The sequence below is a fragment of the Lissotriton vulgaris genome, chromosome 5, assembly GCF_964263255.1.
Source record: "Lissotriton vulgaris chromosome 5, aLisVul1.2, whole genome shotgun sequence".
NCBI lineage: Eukaryota > Metazoa > Chordata > Amphibia > Caudata > Salamandridae > Lissotriton > Lissotriton vulgaris.
This window is the reverse complement of record NC_141693.1, coordinates 48,124,539-48,141,164: the sequence shown is the minus strand read 5'-3', so window position 1 is coordinate 48,141,164 and position 16,626 is coordinate 48,124,539. Positions and strand designations below refer to the sequence as shown.

General features: G+C 41.9%; 1 long non-coding RNA gene across 1 annotated transcript; it reads right to left on the bottom strand.

The window, feature by feature from the left end:
• Positions 1-1,846: 1,846 nt before the first annotated feature.
• LOC147710106 (uncharacterized) lies at positions 1,847-7,759 on the bottom strand. Its single transcript, XR_015295843.1, has 2 exons — positions 7,410-7,759; positions 1,847-4,134 (listed from the first exon to the last, which is right to left on the bottom strand). It is a non-coding gene; the product is annotated as an uncharacterized LOC147710106 (long non-coding RNA).
• Between the last annotated feature and the right edge of the window lie 8,867 nt (positions 7,760-16,626).

Sequence of the window (16,626 nt, the reverse complement as noted above, 5' to 3'; positions counted from 1 at the left end):
ATATAGTGGGAGAAAGGAAGTAACTATGAGCAAACTTACTATGTAACACAAAAAAGTTGCACAGTATACTATAAGTCTCACTTTATATTTTAAACATTTTTGATCTACTTGATGAATTACATATACAAATGAATAATGGCTCGAACAATTTTTGATTATTAAATATAAATTCATTCTTCTGATTCTTTTTCATAATTCAATAAAACTTCTAATAATATATTGTCTGGAATGTCCTCATTTGTATTCTGTGATTCCATTGATTCCACACACTGAACTAATTCATGGTCCAGAGACTCATCCATAAAGTCAAAGTCATCATTTTCAGCAATTGTTTCTTCTGTGTTGTTGTCCAAAACAATTTCAAAAGAAAAATCCTGTTCTCCTTCCATTTTGTTGCTGTAAATTGCATTTAAAAAAAATTTCAGTAGAGTTAGGGCACTGTTGTGTTTAAGTTCAGACAGGCAGTTTGGATTTTTTAATAGTGAAGTTATCTTTGGGTAGTGTATGGTATTAGGCTGGAATTAGAAATATATAAAAGTGTATGTGATAAAGCCTAAGTAAATTTATAATAATATAAGGGAAGCCTAACTGAATCCATAACTATAACAGAGAAGTCTATCTCAATCTATTTCTATTACAGTGGGATAGTATTTAAGTAACAGAATATTTTTTCTCAAATTAACTGAAAGTTCACAACATACTTCACTTTTCCAAATAACAACTTACCTTTAAGAAAGCAGTTGAAGTTGTCAGTGTAATTTCTTTTCAAATGTACTTCAGGAAGTAGTAGTCAAAATGGCTGTGTTTCCTGCTCTTTTTATATATATATTGATGTACATAACCAATCAAATGTCAGGAAATAATCGTAGAAAATGTAAGAAACTTTTTAATTGGTTGTCAATTCTAACACTTCATATGTGTTTTGGTCATGTAATTTACCTCAGGATATTTAGACAGGTCTGCAGCCTAAATGTCTCAATGGATTTTTCACCAAATTTGGGCAAATGGTAGGGACTGCTATGTAGTAGGGCCTACTCTATATTTGATGAAAGTGTCTCCAGTGGTTTTTCTGTAAATTACTTTCCCACCTTTTTTTTTGGAGTGCTGTAATGGCTGGATTTTCTGTTTAGATGGGATCAGCCCCCAGGGGCCCCTGTGACCCAGCCAAAACGTACTCACCTTCCGTCCTCAGGACTCCTCTATATCCAGGCACCTGGTACCTACCTGAGGATAGGGAACTCGCAATATACAAGCTCATATTATTAAGAACACCACTAAATCTATAGGGATACTAAGAATACTCACTGATTACTAGGGATATCCATACCCTACACCACACTTATTTACATCAGTTGGTCTCGCGGCCACCCTGACCCAGACCGTTCTACCCTAGGGCAGATCTGCTACACACGTGGGTCTGCAGCCCCAGTGCTCTCCTTTTCCAAAGCGTTCGCGATCCTGCGAAACATACACGGTGATCTCCCTCTCACCGCTCTCATTTACACACGGGCTGCAATCCGGCAGCCCTACACACTGGTAATCCTCCCCAGTGCTCTCATTAACGCCGCATATCAACGACGACCACATTCCTATGAACACCTATACATATATATATATATATATATTGGGATATTATCTCAGCTGTCTACTCGGGATGAAACTACAATGATGACTTTGGATATGGTTTCAGATTATAATGTATTACCTGTTCTCGGCATCAAAGGTCCACTCACTCCCTATTTATGTGATCACTACTCACCTGATTGGGATTACTCATCCATTCATGCAGCAATTACCTAGGAGCTATGTTTACCTTTAGTGAACAAGAATAGGGATTACACACCAGTTAGTTATAAACTGGGGGGTGTTATTTTATTACAGTAATATAAACATTAATACATATCTAACAAAGGCTATAGGTAGAACACACCGCTTGAAAGAGAAAAGATTACACATAACAGGAACACTCCGCTGAAAGGGAAAAGATTAAGTGTAGAGTGTAAATGTAACTAATTCAGACTACCTCACCTATTAGAAGGAAGATTTCTCTCTCTGCCTCTGGTGGGATTAGGGCTCTCTCTGTCTCTCCCTCCTTCACCACATCACCACGCCTCTGGTTCAGTTGCTCCAGCTGACAGCCTTCTTTGATGCTCTCTGCACTGCTTTTCTCTCTCCTCATCTTCAGCAATCGTCTGCCTTCTTTCTCCATTCAAGAACTGCACTCTATTCTGCAGCTCCTAGCAGACATCCTCTCTCTCTCTGCAAGCTATTCGGAGCTCCAAGTTGTTCTGGGCTCCCAGCAGTCCTATGCTCCAAGTTGTTCTGAGCACCACGCTGAACTGCACACCACGCTGCAGACTTCCAAAACTGAACTGAACACTCCTCCTCTCCTGTAGCTCGCTATTATGGATTCCTCTCCCCTCATGGAAATTTCCACCGGAGGGCTGTCTCCTACCGAATTCCTGTGCCAGCTCCCAGGCTTTCACGCAACCGCAGTGGCCATCTGCTTGTTACGTCTGGGCCCAAGAGAAAAACACATTTCTCGGATAAGAAGCAGTCCTAACTGGATCTTCCCTCGAGCACAACAGCCTTAAGTGAAAACATTACCTTTGCCCTAAAAAGCCTCTCTGCTTCCATCAAGATGGAGTCTCTCTAGCTTTAGGCCTGAAAGGGGTGAAATGCTCCTTAGCTCTGTATACCTACATGAACCATACCAATATGTCTAATATGTCAAAGCCAATAGGCAATAGACAGGTTAAAGTCAAGAATAAAGGCATATTAAGCAGCTATCCTCTTCTAGGTCTGGAAAAAGGGCTTAAAAGGGCCAACACAGGCTAAGAAGGCCTATACTAGATGCGAGCAAGAATAATGATCTTTTATCACTGCTAAATAAAGCCAAAAACCCTGCCATAACATTGCACCCTAGATCCTTATCTTGCGAGCATCTTATAAACAACAACAACCATCTAAACAAACATCAACATAATCTATCCAACATAGGCTAAAAATACCTATCCTAGATGTGAGCAAGATTAAGATCTATATCACTGCTAAATAAAGCCCAAAAAACTCTGCCATCCACCCTTAGATCCTTATCTTGCGAACATCTGACAAACAATAACATCTAAATAAACAAACATCAACACAATCTATCAACAAATCAAGACCTAAAAAAACCCCTAAAAACAATGACAACTCAAGAAAATTCCACCTGAAACTCAATTGTAGGGAATAGAAACCTAAAAACAAATCAAAGCACCCTTGACTTGAATGCTGAAACATATCTGAGATTGGATCTGATAACAACAGAAACTAACCAGAGCATCCTCAAACTAAATGTTCCTCAACTTCTAATGATAACTGGTGAAATCTAGTGATGTAGGGACTTATGTGTTGAATGAAAACAGCAAGGGGCCTAAATGGGCCTACTTCGGACAACTTAATGCTAAATGAGGCCTACCTACAGTTGTGAACTTAAAAACTAAATGTGTTTCAACTTCTAATGAGAGAACAAGAAAGGGCCTAAATGAGCCTTACATACTATAGGCAACTTAAGCTAATGATGACACATGAAACTATTGGTGTAGGTGCTAATATGTGAGATGAAAATACCAATAGGCCTAAATGAGGCCTACCTGCTGACATTTGTCAATTTAAAGTGAAATCTGAGAAATACAGTTGCAAGGTCTGGGCAAACATTAATACATAATCATACTAAAAGACACTCTACCCAGAATAATCAAAATTTTAAGGTAACCACCCTTTGATCAATTAAGGTGAAAATGTAAGAACAGTAACAAAAAACATTTTAAATCACACGGTGGAACACATGTGCGCACCATCATTGAAAAAAGTCCTTCATTTGGAAAAACTATAATAGGTGACATATTCTTTTAAAAGTGGGGCCTGCTTGTCCAAGGGATTATTTAATGTCCAAATTCTTCAGTGTAGGCCACCACCCTGCATCCTGGGCACTTCCTCCAATGGGGCCATCCATCACCCGGTCTGGTCTGGTCTGGTCTGGTCTGGTTCCATCATCCAAAACAATAAACTAAAATAATAACATGAAAATAAAAAGCTAAAACAAATAAAGGGAGTGGGCAGACGCACGCACGCACCCCAACTGCAGCCATCCTAGAAACAAGAGAAGAAGTATCATTATTCTTGTAAAATAAAATTTTCCATTTAAAAAAGCACCCCGGGTGCCTTTCATTATTGAAAAGGAAATATCCTAATTAATTAAAACATTCAAAATTTAACTTTTAGCAACATTGAGTGGGGCCTAACATACCCTAATCCTAACTAAGCCAGTACCACCCTTCTGGGCAAGAGCCATGCTACAGTGTGAAAAAAAAATTTGGAGTACCGCCCAAATGGTGACAGCATCAGCAGGGCACTGCAAGCCTCCCATTTTCCCAGGTCAGAGTCTGAAGAGCCAGGCCACCCCGCCCTTAAATAAACAAGCCGTGCGCGGAAGAAAATTGGATTGTAGCCCATCATAACACACTGGGACGTGATCGAAACTTGCAAAATGAAAAAAAAGTTCGTCTGCGCAGACCAGCTGGGCTGCCAAGGTCAAAAAACAAATTTCTCCTGCCTTATTTTGTAACTAACAGAAGCTCGAGTTTAACAAAAACAATTCTGTTACAGTGCATTGCCAATTAAAAAAGGTCCAATTTTTTTTTAAAAAGACGTTTGTCCAACTAACTCAACTAAAGGCAAGACATTTCACTTATTTAGGGTCCATATGTCAAAGAGAAATAATTTGTAAAACAGCATAAAAATGCAGATACATTTCAACATTGTATTTAAGTTCACATTTATAAAAACATACATTTTCATTTTAACATTTTCATTTCAAAGGCAAATAGTTGCCAGTCACTAATTAAAAGCACATGTTACCATGCACAATCGGGCAAGATTTATTATTTGAAAACCAACACATTCCTGTCTAGATGGAAACCCCTCACAGAAATAATTAATGAAAACAGCTCGTAGCGTGCACTCTAACGGGCTATCTTTTTAACATTTCACTCATTTTAAAAGAACACAGCTTTCTCCGTAATTCACTGGTTGATTTATAAGCACTTAAGTTCCAAGGTGAACCCACACAAATACGTAGACGCATTTCAAAAGGAATGTGAAATGAACAGAACCCTTCTCAAAACACAAGATGTTACCTTTCCGTCAAGAAACTGACAAAGCACGTAGGCTGACCAAGGAACCAAAAAAAAAAAAAAAAAAAAAGTCAAAATCAAACCATCAAATATCCTTATAATAATTCACTGACTTTTATAGTCAGGTCAGATAACCATGCATGTTGACAGCATGTAAAAAATAAAGGCTGCCATCTCAACTCAAGATATTAACCCTTTGGCAGCTCAAATGGAAACATTTCCCAACGTCCATTTATACATGGGAAAATCATTAGCACATTTCTTCACGTTTACAAATGACACGTACATATTTTCAAAAACGTTATCCCCAAGCACCCGAGAAAGATCCAGCTCTCTCCTGCCAAACGTAATGATAACATGCCCTGTCCAAGCCATGACCACATGGCGCTATTCACAAGCCATATTTACAAGACAAGCCTTTCACAAACAACATTTCCAAGGCGCAATGCACAAGGAACACAATAGATCAACATGAGAACATGCACCTCACAAGTCACAAAAATATGGCGCTATTCACAAGTCATATTTACAAGACAAGCTTTTCACAAACAATGTATCCAAGGCGCAATGCACAAGGAACACAATAAATCAACATGAGAACATGCACCTCACAAATCACAATAATATGGCGCTATTCACAAGTCATATTTACAAGGAGCTATATTCACAGAACTCCACAGATCATAGAACAATGAACATATTTCACATTGCACAGCATAAGCAGATGCAGCAAGCAATTGAATGGGCAATTTAAAAGCATTTTTTACACACATTTATACAATTGGACCATCACAAAGATGTAACTGGCTTTCTCATGTAATGCCATCCTTCAACTCTGACAGTTTAAACACCAAGATGAAAACCATTCCTTCCACCCTGAATAAACCAAATGCCATGATGAAATACAATCTCCTCACGCTGCAACTGTTCAAGCCAATAGGTCTAACAGGCTACATAAACTGCAACATTACGCCAGATGGAACTAGCGTTCAGGGCACTCCCTCAGAACACATGGGCAACTCTCTAAACACATGGCCAGGCACACAGACTTCGTAAACTGTCCGACTACGCCAAAATGTAATGTTTGGCGCTCACTCACAACACATGGGAGACAATCTAAGCACCTGGCCAGGCACACAGAGTTCGTAAACTGTCCGACTACGCCAAAATGTAATGTTTGGCGCTTACTCACAACACATGGGGTCACACAGGATTCGTAAGATGCCGACTACGCCAAAATGTAATGTTTGGCGCTCACTCACAACACATGGGGTCACACAGGATTCGTAAGATGCCGACTACGCCAAAATGTAATGGCTGGATTTTCTGTTTAGATGGGATCAGCCCCCAGGGGCCCCTGTGACCCAGCCAAAACGTACTCACCTTCCGTCCTCAGGACTCCTCTATATCCAGGCACCTGGTACCTACCTGAGGATAGGGAACTCGCAATATACAAGCTCATATTATTAAGAACACCACTAAATCTATAGGGATACTAAGAATACTCACTGATTACTAGGGATATCCATACCCTACACCACACTTATTTACATCAGTTGGTCTCGCGGCCACCCTGACCCAGACCGTTCTACCCTAGGGCAGATCTGCTACACACGTGGGTCTGCAGCCCCAGTGCTCTCCTTTTCCAAAGCGTTCGCGATCCTGCGAAACATACACGGTGATCTCCCTCTCACCGCTCTCATTTACACACGGGCTGCAATCCGGCAGCCCTACACACTGGTAATCCTCCCCAGTGCTCTCATTAACGCCGCATATCAACGACAACCACATTCCTATGAACACCTATACATATATATATATATATATATTGGGATATTATCTCAGCTGTCTACTCGGGATGAAACTACAATGATGACTTTGGATATGGTTTCAGATTATAATGTATTACCTGTTCTCGGCATCAAAGGTCCACTCACTCCCTATTTATGTGATCACTACTCACCTGATTGGGATTACTCATCCATTCATGCAGCAATTACCTAGGAGCTATGTTTACCTTTAGTGAACAAGAATAGGGATTACACACCAGTTAGTTATAAACTGGGGGGTGTTATTTTATTACAGTAATATAAACATTAATACATATCTAACAAAGGCTATAGGTAGAACACACCGCTTGAAAGAGAAAAGATTACACATAACAGGAACACTCCGCTGAAAGGGAAAAGATTAAGTGTAGAGTGTAAATGTAACTAATTCAGACTACCTCACCTATTAGAAGGAAGATTTCTCTCTCTGCCTCTGGTGGGATTAGGGCTCTCTCTGTCTCTCCCTCCTTCACCACATCACCACGCCTCTGGTTCAGTTGCTCCAGCTGACAGCCTTCTTTGATGCTCTCTGCACTGCTTTTCTCTCTCCTCATCTTCAGCAATCGTCTGCCTTCTTTCTCCATTCAAGAACTGCACTCTATTCTGCAGCTCCTAGCAGACATCCTCTCTCTCTCTGCAAGCTATTCGGAGCTCCAAGTTGTTCTGGGCTCCCAGCAGTCCTATGCTCCAAGTTGTTCTGAGCACCACGCTGAACTGCACACCACGCTGCAGACTTCCAAAACTGAACTGAACACTCCTCCTCTCCTGTAGCTCGCTATTATGGATTCCTCTCCCCTCATGGAAATTTCCACCGGAGGGCTGTCTCCTACCGAATTCCTGTGCCAGCTCCCAGGCTTTCACGCAACCGCAGTGGCCATCTGCTTGTTACGTCTGGGCCCAAGAGAAAAACACATTTCTCGGATAAGAAGCAGTCCTAACTGGATCTTCCCTCGAGCACAACAGCCTTAAGTGAAAACATTACCTTTGCCCTAAAAAGCCTCTCTGCTTCCATCAAGATGGAGTCTCTCTAGCTTTAGGCCTGAAAGGGGTGAAATGCTCCTTAGCTCTGTATACCTACATGAACCATACCAATATGTCTAATATGTCAAAGCCAATAGGCAATAGACAGGTTAAAGTCAAGAATAAAGGCATATTAAGCAGCTATCCTCTTCTAGGTCTGGAAAAAGGGCTTAAAAGGGCCAACACAGGCTAAGAAGGCCTATACTAGATGCGAGCAAGAATAATGATCTTTTATCACTGCTAAATAAAGCCAAAAACCCTGCCATAACAAGTGCTTACCGGTGCGCCCTCCGGTACGCGCACTGGCAGCGTTACGGGAGTCCTCCATTTTGTGTTTCGGTACAATCGAGACAGAAGATGGAGGACAAACAACATTGGGAATGGGTAGAAGGGGGCACGGTAGACACTTCTTGACCCTCTAGGTTTTCTGAGGGGGGCTTAGGACGCTCATATAGGCAAAAAAAAAAATTGAAAAATTTCGCGGGGGGAGCGCTCGGTACGCGCACCGATAAGCGTACAGGGGAGCGTACTTTGGTGACAAATAGTGAAAAAAGTTAGAAAAAGATAAACATTTTGAATGATCAGAGGTAGGATAGCTCTGAAAAGAGCTTTTGGGTTCTGTGGCTGATTTAGGTACCTACAAGTAGGTTCCAATGCACAGTCTAAAATTCAGGAGGAATATTCTATTCCCCTCATCTGAGAAGTGCACACCATCTCCTCTGTAGATGTCTTGCATGTTGAAACGCAAGTTATTATTGTATATTGAACCCATTCCACAGTCTCTCATGTAAGCAGAAACAGATTTATTCACATGTTTCCGTGCTTTCTCAAATTGTGGACAAAATTGGTTGGACCAGTTCCATTTCTGTCTTTGGCATATATTGGAATATACCAAGGCAGTTTGTGGAAAAAGTGTCATCAATTGATCAAAGGTGTCCTTTAAAAGCATTTCAAGACCAACCCCAGTCATAGTGCCCAAATCATTTCCACCACAGTGCACTATTAAGAGGTCAGGGTTTGGCAGATGCAAAAAGGTTTTCACCAATGGTATCAATTGATGACATCTCAATCCTCTCTGGCCAATCCACTTAATTTCCACATTTGATAAATCAAGGTTGTGATAATTTCTGCTTGCTGCATACCTTTGAGCCCAGTGGATGTAGCTATGTCCAATAATCCATACAGAATACATGATGTGAGAAGGTTCTGGTGCAGTCAGATGAAGTGTGGGAATGAAATGGCAGTTGGAACTGTAGGAGTTTACAAAAAAATAATTGTGGAGTTTTCCTGCTCTTGAATCACAAGCAACGATTGGTGGATTCAGTTAGTTGAAAACAGAAAGTTAGGGTGCATGGTTGTGTTGTGTGTAAGAAGCAATTTGAATGGTTAAGAAAAAGTTACTAAAAGCAATAATGCCCTGGATATGCTGGGGTATTGAGAGGTCAAACATCCTTGCTGACTTAATTTGCAACATTGTAGAATAAACTTTTGAACCTGAGAGTTCAGTTAGGAGGGAGTTGCTATGGTAACAGATAGAAAGGTCTGAGAGGGGGAAGGGTATTGGTTTGAAAATAGTGAGGGAAGACTTTTGATTGGTTAAAATAAGGCATATGTGTGTAAAGTTAGAGATTTTCTATGCCAGTCTTGGTTTCAGTGTATTGAGTGCACACCTTTTGCTCTGCTAAAGAAAAATTGGTGTGTGTGTCTGACACTGTTCTTAATCTCGTAAAGCATTTGTAAAGGTAAGTAATGATTTATTTAATTTAGATAGCGACTTGTTTGCTCTATGGAGAATATTTGGAAGCAGATAGTTATGTTTCAGTAGTGAAATTGTATGCTTGTACATAGGTCCTGTGTTGTGTTTCTAAAATGTTATTCAAAAAACGATTTTGGGTGCAAATCAATGGTATTTACATTTGGCCCTTATTTAAGATTGCCTTGTGCAGCCGGTGCATCACCTTTAACATAGGAAATAAGTGACGCTCTTGTGGCGCAAGGCCGTCATAATTAAGGTCCTGATTTTTTTTGGTGTTGGTTTGTGTTTTTGCTTTTTGTTAATACTAGCTATGAACATTTGCAAAATAGAGGATTTGTATTTTGGGAAACAGTGAGGTTTCAAAAGTGATATTGAGTGGTTGTACATTGGTTCTGCGCAGTTTTTCTAAAATGTTATTCAAAAAACGATTTTGGGTGCAAATGAATGGTATTTTCATTTGGCCCTTATTTATGATTGCCTTGTGCAGCCAGTGCATCACTTTAAACATGGGAAATAAGTGACGCTCTTGTGGCGCAAGGCCTTAATAAATAAGGCCCTGAGTTTGTTGGCTGTTGATTTGTTTTTTGTTTTTTGATAATACTTATAATGAACATTTGCAAGATAGTGGTTTTGTATTTTGGGAAACAGTGAGGTTTCAAATGTGATATTGAGTGGTTGTACATAGGTTCTGCGCAGTGTTTCTAAAATGTTATTGAAAAAACGATTTTGGGTGCAAATCAATGGTATTTTCATTTGGCCCTTATTTATGATTGCCTTGTACAGCCAGTGCATCACTTTAAACATGGGAAATAAGTGACGCTCTAGTGGCGCAAGGCCTTCATAAATAAGGCCCTGAGTTTGTTGGCTGTTGATTTGTTTTTTGCTTTTAGATAATACTTATTATGAACATTTGCAAGATAGTGGTTTTGTATTTTGGGAAACAGTGAGGTTTCAAATGTGATATTGAGTGGTTGTACATAGGTTCTGCGCAGTGTTTCGAAAATGTTATTCAAAAAACATGATTTTGGGTGCAAATGAATGGTATTTTCATTTGGCCCTTATTTATGATTGCCTTGTGCAGCCAGTGCATCACTTTAAACATGGGAAATAAGTGACGCTCTTGTGGCGCAAGGCCTTCATACATAAGGCCCTGAGTTTGTTGGCTGTTGATATGTTTTTTGTTTTTTGATAATACTTATTATGAACATTTGCAAGATAGTGGTTTTGTATTTTGGGAAACAGTGAGGTTTCAAATGTGATATTGAGTGGTTGTACATAGGTTCTGCGCAGTGTTTCTAAAATGTTATTCAAAAAACGATTTTGGGTGCAAATCAATGGTCTTTTCATTTGGCCCTTATTTATGATTGCCTTGTGCAGCCGGTGCATCACTTTAAACATGGGAAATAAGTGACGCTCTTGTGGCGCAAGGCCTTCATAAATAAGGCCCTGAGTTTGTTTGCTGTTGATTTGTTTTTTGCTTTTTGATAATGCTTGCTATGAACATTTGTAAGATAGAGGATTTGTATTTTGGGAAACAGTGAGGTTTCAAAAGTGATATTGAGAGGTTGTACATAGGTTCTGCGCAGTTTTTCTAAAATGTTATTCAAAAAACGATTTGGGGTGCAAATGAATGGTATTTTCATTTGGCCCTTATTTATGATTGCCTTGTGCAGCCGGTGCATCACTTTAAACATGGGAAATAAGTGACGCTCTTGTGGCGCAAGGCCTTCATAAATAAGGCCCTGAGTTTGTTTGCTGTTGGTTTGTTTTTTGCTTTTTGATAATGATTGCTATGAACATTTGTAAGATAGAGGATTTGTATTTTGGGAAACAGTGAGGTTTCAAAAGTGATATTGAGAGGTTGTACATAGGTTCTGCGCAGTTTTTCTAAAATGTTATTCAAAAAACGATTTGGGGTGCAAATGAATGGTATTTTCATTTGGCCCTTATTTATGATTGCCTTGTGCAGCCGGTGCATCACTTTAAACATGGGAAATAAGTGACGCTCTTGGGAGCAAGGCCTTCATAAATAAGGCCCTGAGTTTGTTGGCTGTTGATTTGTTTTTTGCTTTTTGATAATACTTATTATGAACATTTGCAAGATAGAGGATTTGTATTTTGGGAAACAGTGAGGTTTCAAAAGTGATATTGAGTGGTTGTACATAGGTTCTGCGCAGTGTTTCTAAAATGTTATTTAAAAAACGATTTTGGGTGCAAATCAATGGTATTTTCATTTGGCCCTTATTTATGATTGCCTTGTGCAGCCAGTGCATCACTTTAAACATGGGAAATAAGTGACGCTCTTGTGGCGCAAGGCCTTCATAAATAAGGCCTTGAGTTTGTTTGCTGTTGGTTTGTTTTTTGCTTTTTGATAATGCTTGGTAAGAACATTTGCAAGATAGAGGATTTGTATTTTGGGAAACAGTGAGGTTTCAAAAGTGATATTGAGTGGTTGTACATAGAATCTGCGCAGTGTTTCTAAAATGCTATTTAAAAAACGATTTTGGGTGCAAATGAATGGTATTTTCATTTGGCCCTTATTTATGATTGCCTTGTGCAGCCATTGCATCACTTTAAACATGGGAAATAAGTGACGCTCTTGTGGCGCAAGGCCTTCATACATAAGGCCCTGAGATTGTTGGCTGTTGATATGTTTTTTGTTTTTTGATAATACTTATTATGAACATTTGCAAGATAGTGGTTTTGTATTTTGGGAAACAGTGAGGTTTCAAATGTGATATTGAGTGGTTGTACATAGGTTCTGCGTAGTGTTTCTAAAATGTTATTCAAAAACGTTTTAGGTGCAAATCAACGGTATTTTCATTTGGCCCTTATTTATGATTGCCTTGTGCAGCCGGTCCATCACTTTAAAAATGGGAAATAAGTGACGCTCTTGTGACGCAAGGCCTTCATAAATAAGGCCCTGAGTTTGTTTGCTGTTGGTTTGTTTTTTGCTTTTTGATAATGCTTGCTATGAACATTTATAAGATAGAGGATTTCTATTTTGGGAAACAGTGAGGTTTCAAAAGTGATATTGAGTGGTTGTACATAGGTTCTGCGCAGTTTTTCTAAAATGTTATTCAAAAAACGATTTCGGGTGCAAATGAATGGTATTTTCATTTGGCCCTTATTTATGATTGCCTTGTGCAGCCAGTGCATCACTTTAAACATGGGAAATAAGTGACGCTCTTGTGGCGCAAGGCCTTCATACATAAGGCCCTGAGTTTGTTGGCTGTTGATATGTTTTTTGTTTTTTGATAATACTTATTATGAACATTTGCAAGATAGTGGTTTTGTATTTTGGGAAACAGTGAGGTTTCAAATGTGATATTGAGTGGTTGTACATAGGTTCTGCGCAGTGTTTCTAAAATGTTATTCAAAAAACGATTTTGGGTGCAAATCAATGGTATTTTCATTTGGCCCTTATTTATGATTGCCTTGTGCAGCCGGTGCATCACTTTAAACATGGGAAATAAGTGACGCTCTTGTGGAGCAAGCCCTTCATAAATAAGGCCCTGAGTTTGTTTGCTGTTGGTTTGTTTTTTGCTTTTTGATATTACTTGCTGTGAACATTTGTAAGATAGAGGATTTGTATTTTGGGAAACAGTGAGGTTTCAAAAGTGATATTGAGTGGTTGTACATAGGTTCTGCTCAGTTTTTCTAAAATGTTATTCAAAAAACGATTTTGGGTGCAAATGAATGGTATTTTCATTTGGCCCTTACTTATGATTGTCTTGTGCAGCCAGTGCATCACTTTAAACATGGGAAATAAGTGACGCTCTTGTGGCGCAAGGCCTTCATACATAAGGCCCTGAGTTTGTTGGCTGTTGATATGTTTTTTGTTTTTTGATAATACTTATTATGGAAAGGGGCGACCATTCGGTCCCCCCGAACGTATGGCGGAGTACCACGATCCCGGGAAGCCATCTTGGGCGGGAGGCGAGTCTCGGCTGGTATGCCCGAAGCGGCGTAGCCGGGGCGCGCCTTTTCCCGCCCTGGAGTGGGTTGTCCTAGACACTGACGCGACTGGCCACGCCCTCGGAGGCAGGCGGGGGCGGGTTCACGCCCGCCCTGAAGACGAATAAAAGGAGCAAAAGCCTAGGAAGCTTCCTCTTGTTCCTGTGCTCTGAAGCTGCACCTCCCCGCTGCACGTGAGCTCGAGACGGAACGAAGAGCCAATTTTGAGCGTTGTAATCTTTCTTTTTGTCTTACAGATACTCCGTCTGAGAATGCCCAAGAAAGTCGGAAAGCGGGTCAGTACCGATCAGATGCTCCGCATGCTCATGAAGGAGATAGCCGATTTGAAGAAACAGGTGGCGGCTAAGGACGGGGAGGGAGGACCGAAACGACCTTTGCCGGGAGTAGTCCCCGGAGGAAGAGGCAAGAGGTCCAGAAGGGGGGCAATTGGGGGAGAAACCCCAGTGCCCGATACCCCACTTGAGGAGCTAACCCCGGTGCCGAAGGAGGGGAACCCGATCCCCGTGGTGGTCACTCCCGTAACCGGGGAGGATATGCCTCCTGAGTTAGCGGCGCAATTAGCAGCGTGGTTGGGAAAAGATAGCGAGGGCACCACGGCTGACGACACCCGGGCAGTTATGAAACAACTGCGGGAATCTAGGGAGGCTGTGAAGGCACCATCCGAAAATGCAACAGGCCCAGGTTCGGCGGCAAACGCAGCTTCTGGTTCAGGTAAGCGGCCATTGCCGATCGCAGGGGAGGGGTCTGCACCTTCACGAAGGGAGAAGGTGGCGCAGCATGTTCCACTGGCGATTAAGGAACAGATTTGGGCGAATAAGTATGTGAACATTTTTTCTTTGCTTACCGACCATTATGAGATGGAGCATGTTAAGAGCCAAAAGGAGCTCATGCATCCGAGTGTTTGGCGCGCCAAAATGGCCGCCTTTAAGATTGACGAAAACATTGGTACTTGGGGCAGAGCGTGGGGCATTTTTACCTCCATCATGGGTGAGCGCAGGCCCGAGTTGCTGACCGAGTTGCCTATTTATCAATCACGTATCATGGAGTATTCCGTGGCATATGGGGGCAATCAGTGGTTCTGCTATGACAATATTTTTAGAAAAGCTAAGGAACACGATCCAATTCTGACTTGGGATTGTTACGACTCCGTTTCATGGCAAAAAATGGAGAGTTCAGGAATGTTGAAAGTACCATTGGTAGGCAGTAGCGGGGGTGAATCTTCCCGCCAATACTCTGGGACACCCTTTTGGACGGGTGCAGGTAATGAGTATCACTCGAAGCCGAGTGGCAACACAGGTAAAAAGGGGATTTGTTGGAGTTTTAACAGAGGAAAATGTACGAGGCCCCAGGGGTCATGCAAGTTCAGACATGAATGTGGGGGTTGTGGTCAGCCATCCCATCCTGAGTCCATGTGCAGAGCCAAAACGGGTGATAACAGTGGTAAGGGAGGCGCCAAACAGGTCTGAAATAGTCCGAGGGGCGCCTTTACCTACTCCGATTGATACCCTGGCAATGATTCCTTGGCTCAACGAATACCCGGATCATGCTTCCGCTGGGATGTTGCGAGACGGGTTTTCATATGGTTTCCGCATCCCAGTGGGGGATTTTCAGGGTGTAGCAAAATGTAAGAATCAACTGTCGGTCTTGCAGCATACGGCCATGGTACAGGTAAAGATTGGGAAGGAGGTTACTCGAGGTCGAGTCGCCGGTCCATTTGATTTGCCACCGGTTGCTAACTTTGTTTGTTCCCCATTAGGGGTGGTCCCCAAGAAGGACCCGGGGAGTTTCGGCTGATACATAACTTGTCAGCCCCACGTGGTCTTTCCGTGAATGATGCAATAGACCCGGAAGTGTGTTCAGTGCGGTACGCATCATTTGATGAGGCCGTCGCCATGTTGAATCGCCTGGGGCCCGGGGCGCTGATGGCAAAATCAGACATAGAGTCAGCGTTCCGGTTGCTCCCGGTACATCCAGACGATCAGCGTCTCCTTGGTTTCATGTTTCAGGGTTACTACTACATGGATAGATGTATGCCAATGGGATGCTCTATATCTTGTGCCTATTTTGAAAAGTTCAGTAGTTTTCTGCAATGGGTCTTCACAAAGAAGACGGGTTTTAAACATGTCATGCATTATCTCGATGATTTTCTGTTCCTGGGGGCGGCCGGGGACCCAGAATGTGGACAGGCCTTAAATGAATTTTGTGTCTTAATGAACCATTTTGGTGTGCCATTGGCGCCAGGTAAGACTGTGGGTCCCTCGACTTGCCTCGAGTTCCTGGGGATCGAGCTCGACTCGGAGGAAGGTTGTTTTCGATTGCCAAGAGAAAAAGTGTTAAAATTCAGGGCATGCCTCGAAACATGTATTTGTGCGACATAAGTAACCCTGCATCAATTGCAACAAGTGGTGGGCCAGTTGAATTTTGCCCTGAGAGTAATGCCAATGGCCCGCCCCTTTTCCCGCTCGATTGCACAAGCCATGGTCGGCCTGAGGGAAGGACATCATCGCACGAGGCTCTCGGCAGAGGTTCGCCAGGATATGCGCATTTGGTTGGCATTTCTGGCGGATATCAATGGTCGAATTGTCTGGAACAAGCCGGCGGTGTCCTCCGAGGAGCTGGGGCTGTGGACAGATTCGGCGGGGAGTATAGGTTTTGGCGCCATATTCGGCACACAATGGTCGGCTCAGAAATGGCCGTCATGGTGGCACGAGTGCGGGCTGACAAGCAACATTGCTTTTCTTGAACTTTTTCCCATTCTGGTGGCCTTGAAAACCTGGCCCGAGGGGTTCAGAGATCACTCTGTGGTGTTCTGGTCTGATAACATGACCGTGGTTGAGTGTATCAATAGTCAGGCAGCACGATGCAA